This window comes from Falco naumanni, chromosome Z (assembly GCF_017639655.2).
Source record: "Falco naumanni isolate bFalNau1 chromosome Z, bFalNau1.pat, whole genome shotgun sequence".
NCBI classification, from domain to species: Eukaryota; Metazoa; Chordata; class Aves; order Falconiformes; family Falconidae; genus Falco; species Falco naumanni.
In genome coordinates this window covers 12,723,190-12,729,248 of record NC_054080.1, presented here as the reverse complement: position 1 = coordinate 12,729,248, position 6,059 = coordinate 12,723,190, and the positions used below count along the sequence as shown (strand labels likewise).

The window sequence follows — 6,059 nt, the reverse complement described above, 5'->3', positions numbered from 1 at the left end:
TCTGGAGACTAAGATTATCTCCCAGAGCAGCCATTTCTTCAAATCATATTTTACCAGTCCAGCCCTAAAACTCTTATAGAGTTCTGCCACTGAAGAAAACATATATAATTAAAAATTAACATAAAATTCACAGTTCAGTCTGTTGCCTAAACTCCCTAATTACTGAACTCTGATTTAGTTAAACAAACCTGTGCCTAAGGTTTGGGGCAATCTGACCCTCTAAAGCTGTTAAAAGTGACAGATGAAGGGACTTCCCATCAAGGGAGCGAGCCCGGGGAAGGACGAGAAAGACAGTGGATGGCGAGAAGAGTGCCGTTATCTGAAGCTCTGCAGAAAGAAGCCTCCGAGGGAGGGAGGGAGGGAGGGAGGGAGGGAGGGAGGGAGGGAGGTCTGGCTGCAAGAGGAGACAGGCTGATGGAGCGCTGCGACCCACAGAAAGCTGGTTGAAAGTGGGACAAAGGCAGCTGTGGTGGTGGGAGATCGTGACCTCCGACCCAAAGAGCCCCCCCGAGGGAGGGCAAACCCCGGCCTGGGGAGCACGTGCAGGTGGTGACAAACTCCAGCAGCGCTATCGGAGGGTGCACGCCGCTTCGCATTAGAGGCGAGCAACTCGTAACCAGTCCTGTGTGTGAGTGGAAATGCGTATGTAATGTACTAGGAATGTGCAGGTACTCTGCTGCGAATAACGTGTATCCTCGAGCAACTTGGTTACGTGTGCATGTCAGGAGGAAGTATCTCCCATGCACCTAGTGCTGCGATAAACCAATGTCGGCTTTCTAAACTATCAATGGATTTGGAGAGTTTTCCTGGTTACGATTTTTGGAAAGAGAATTTGGTGACACAGGTGGGACTTGCTCTCTGGAATCTCAACGGACCAGAGGAGTCATAACGACTCCAAGCACACACCAGAGTGTTTTCAAGGAGTGTCTCTAATTCCCTGGCCAGGTGAGTTGCTATGACAGCTCCCTCTAATATTAACAATATTGGTCATAAATACTTAGGTTGCTTACAAGTAGGTTGTATTGGAGAGTGGGTAGAGTCCCACCAGAATATCTGAATACATGTCGTTAAGCTGTTGGTATTGTGGGCTAGACTCACACCAGGATATTTGAAGTGCACAACTGCGTAAATCTGTGTACTATTACAGGGATACCTGGAGTCTGAATTTTGGGTATTGGTAATTTGAATCTTTGTTGGATATTGTTTGCCGGATCTTGTGTGTTGGTGATTTGAAACTTTGCTGGATTTTGTCTCTATTGGATTTTGTCTTTGTTGCATTTTTTCTCTGTTGGATTTTGTTTAAGTATTGAATATTTGTGATTTTGAAAATTTTGTAACATGATCATTGGATATTCTGCTGGGGGTATGGGGGTGGTGGGGTGCCGTTGTAAGAGTACTCCGTTGGGCTGTGTATTGAGATACTGGAACAAGTTTGTAGGTGACACCCTCACTTGGAAAAAACTGGTAAAATATTGTAATCACTGGTGGCCCTTGTATACCTTAGATTATCAGAAAAAATGGCCTAAGAACACAAGTATAAATTATAATACAGTATTGCAGTTAATGTTGTTTTGCAGATGCAAAGGAAAATAAAGTCACATATGTGAATTTGGGTTTTTTTGCCTTGAGAAATTATCCTGAAACAAGGAAGAAGCATAAATTGATGATATTTGATTCTAATGTGTTGACAGTGCTGGAGGATAGAAAGAAACTGACTTGGTGTTTTTCTGCTTGTAACATTGGAAAAAGGTGTTTGAAAACGAAGACTGAAGAAAAGGATGTACAACTGATGGTGTCAGGACAGTGTTGTTAGTAACAGGGAGGGAGATTCTTGCCTAAGGAAAAAGAATGGTGTTGGAGAAGACTCAGGAAGAGAATGAGAGGGTAAGTGACTTTTACTGCTTTGTTTGTAGGGCAGTCAGCTCCAGATATAACAAAAAAGTTGCAAAAAGTAGATGGTATATCTGTTGATTGAAATTGCTCCTAAGGTCATAATAGCAGAGAGGGATTGGAGAGGGGGAAAAAAAAAGATAAACAGAAAGAGAAAGTAAAGAAACAAAATGCTGCAATTTTGGCAGCTGCATTCACCCAAGCTCAAACCTCATCTCAGGCAAAAGGTTTCCTGAGAGGTTGAGGGCATGGAAGAGAATAAAGAATAGGAGGAAATATAAGGAACAGAATCCCTCTGAGGAAAGATCAGTGCATGCTTTGCAAGGAAAAAGGACACTGGGAAAATGAACATCCAAAGAAACAATCAACTGCATCCATTCCAGAGGCAGACCTGCTTACGGTTGGTACAGAAGATTCAGATTGTCAGGGACTGGGGGTGAGCTTAGAGGCATCCCCAGCAGATCCCCTGGTGTCAATAAAGCTGAGGAATTAAACTATAGATTTCTTGGTAGATATAGAAGCAACTTATTCCATAGTAACTAGTTGTAAGGGGCTTCTTGGTAAACTTCATATGTCAGTTGTTGGGGTTACTGGAAAGAGAGAATTAAGGCCATTTTTTAAACCAAAGGAATGTCACACTGGAGGTAAAAGTATCCATGAGTGCTCATATATGCCAGAATGCCCTATACCTCTCTTAGGTCAGGATCTACTTAGTAAACTACAGGCCCAAATAATGGGGTTGTTTGGAGAATTCCATTCAGTTATACATCCCACTGGGAAAAGCCTGGAAAGCACAATTATATCCGATGCAAGGGGAACAATTAAGTGAACCAGAAGTCTCCTAAGAAATCCTGGATGCTGTATTTCTGTTGATGGGGCTACTGAAATACCGGGAAAAGCTAGTACCACACCGGTAAAGACAGAATTAAAACAGAACCCCAAACTGGTAAGAGGAAAAAAGAAAAAGGAAAACAATATCCTATGAAAATGGAAGCAAAAATTGGATTAGAAACTTTGATTTGTACCACATGCTGTGTGACCTCAGTGCTGGAGCAACAGAGACATCACTGGTTATCACCTAAGTAGAGCGATCCAATGTCAAGCAGTATTATTGGAACTGGACGACGTAACTTGAAGGGCAACAACTGAATCCTGCCACTTTGTTGCTGATATCTGATAATAAAAACTTGGAACATGACTGTATACTAACTATTGAACAAATATTTTCCAGTAGGCCAGATCTGAAGCATGTTCCACTGGAAAATCTGCAGTGGACTATACATGCTGAATGGAGAATGATGATCCGGATATGCAGTGGTAACTTTGGAGGACACGACTGAATCACAATCCTTGTCATCAAATAACTCAGCACAAAAAGCTGAATTAATTGCCTTGACTAGACCCTTGAAATTGTCACAGGATAAACAAGTCAATATGTATATTGACTGACTCTAAATATGCCTTTGGAGTCATACATGGACATGGGGCAATATGGAAGGAAAGAGGACTTTCAGCCTCACAAAGGGTCACCTATTAAGCATGGATCAGAAATACTGGAATTATTAGAAGCCGTTCAGAGAAACATAAGGAGTTGGCCGTAATTCATTGAAGGCTCACCAACCTGGACATTGTGAACTCATACAAGGGATTCGTAACGCTGATGAGACGGCAAAGAGAGCAGCCAATGAAGCAATGGGAGCCTTGACTCTTCAAAACGTTCTAACTGAAGCGCCCAGATACACTGAAAAGGAGAATGAACTAGCTAAGATGCTAAAATGTATAAGGACTTCAGACAGATGGTGGATAATATCTACTGAACAATGTTCACTAACAGCTCCCATAATGCGGAAGTCGCTACAGCAGACACTGTAAGGAACTCACACGGGAAGAGATGCTACAATCACAAGCATTAGGAGACAGGCAATAGGGCCAAAGATGCACAGCTATGCCAATCAAACAGTAAAACAATACGTAACATGTTGTACAATAATTCTAAAATGGGATTATGGCCTCCACCTGAAGAGGTAAAGAAAAGGATTATTCCAGAAGAATAGTGGCAGATTGATTTTTCTGAAACGCAATAATTATAAATATATTTTGGTATTGGTAGATACCTTTTAATGATGGCCTAAAGCTCTCCCCTGCCAAACTGAGTTCCAGGTAAGAAATAAATTATTAAATGAGATTATACCAAGATTTGGAGTTGCAAGTGGTATCTCAGCAAACAGAAACACACTCTTTATAGCAGAAATAATACAATTTCTTCCCTTTTAGGAATAAAATGGGATTTACATACACCTTGGAGACCCCAGACTAGTGGGAAAGTAGAAAGAATTACTAGATCTTTAAAGAAACTATTGGCTAAATTGTGCCAATAAACTAATTTAAAATGGATATATGTTTTACCCATCGATTCAATGAGAAACAGAATCATCCCAAAAGTTAAGAAAAACCGAGCTGGTTTCAAGTATTACATGGAAGACCTTATGCTGTAAATTTAACAGGAGAGGAAGACAAAGTTCATATTTCTGGTGATTGGGTGTTAACTGAATATATATTGTCTTTGGGAAAGACTCTTTCCTCACTGTACTGGTAAATTCAACAAAGAGAACCTGTACCATTGGATGTGCCAGTGCATCCTTCCGACTTGGAGGTCAAGTGTATCTGAGAATGTGGTCAGATGAGCCATTGAAAGAGAAGTGGAAAGGACCTTTCCATATTTTACCTACCACCTACACTGCTGTCAGGCTTGAAAGAATCACTCCATGGATACACCACAGCATGGTCAAGCCAGCCACATGGCCAGAATGAACTGTCAAGCAAGAAGGACCTTCATGCTTGAAACCAACTCAGGAATCATAAAGCTCTAGGTTGGGTCTCTTGCAATATTGCCAGGCAGCATGAAATACGACCAAAATAAGACCTTATATAGACCTGGATTGTATACAGGGAGGTTTGAGGTTGTTAACATGTTTTCTTTGTCGGTACCTGTTTAAACATGTTTTACATATATGCAGGATTTTGCTTGTTACATGGTATGATAAATACTCACATTTGGTGGGATCAGGAGAAACCCATAGACTCAAAACAGACACTTCATGATGATCCAGAAAACCATACATATAGCCAATAAGACCAACTGTTGGGTATGTACCCATTTATGGAACTCAGGTATTTGTGGGGCATTGCTCAATGCAACTGGTGAACCTGTCAGAATTAACTGCAAGTAAGTACTGCAATGTTCCACTGGGTGATAATCTGTAGTTAAGAACTTACCTGGAGAAAGATATAGGTGGAGTCAAAACCCCCTTACAGAAAGATTCATTGGATTTCATTCTTTTGCTAGGTGATTTATTCCTGGGTTAGGGATTGCTGAACTGGAAGAGGCAATTATAAATATATCTGCACTAATGGAAGGGATGGCCAGCGACACTGCAGATACCGTAAAGGCTTTACAGGAGTAAGTTTCAGAAATAGCTCATAGAACTATATGCAAAATAGAATGGCATTAGATATGATGTTGGCATCTCAAGGCAGAGTTTGTACTATTTTCAATACTTGTTGTTGCATGTACGTGGATCAAAGTGGGACAATTTCTACCGACTTGCAAGAGATTTGGAAACATACTAAAATTTTGCATGAAATCCCGGAAGATTATACTTCTTACAGATTTCAAAAGTTTGGAATTGGCTGATGTCCTGGTTTCCTGATTTACACTTGTGGGTTACAAATTTAATTGTAATTCTTGTACTCATGATTGTTATATTTGTGTGATTGTATGTTTTATTAAACTGCATGGTGAAGGGTTGTATTGCTGCAAGAGAAGTTCAGAGAGAGTGAGACTTATTTGATATATATTGTTACCTAAACTCCCGAATTAACTATATATTAAACAAGTATGCACACAAAGTTTAGGTCAAGCTGACCCACCCTCTCAGGTCATCAAAACTGATGAAGGAAAGGACTTCTAATCAAGGGAGTGAACCTTGGGAGACAAAGAACAGCTAATCACTAAATAAATTACCAAACAAATAAAAAAACCCCCTACTAAGTTACTAAAATTATGCAGAAAGAAGCCATCGAGTGAGAAAGAACTTGTAACCAGTCCTGTACGTGAATGAAAATGCATACATAATGTACTACGAATGTGCAGGTACTCTGCTGTATGT

The 6,059-nt window shown here is 40.6% G+C and overlaps 1 long non-coding RNA gene across 1 annotated transcript; it reads left to right on the top strand.

Moving 5' to 3' along the window:
• Window positions 1–1,743: 1,743 nt before the first annotated feature.
• LOC121081639 lies at window positions 1,744–5,715 on the top strand. The gene is made up of 2 exons (XR_005825745.1): window positions 1,744–1,884; window positions 4,165–5,715. It is a non-coding gene; the product is annotated as an uncharacterized LOC121081639 (long non-coding RNA).
• The last annotated feature ends 344 nt before the right edge of the window (window positions 5,716–6,059 follow it).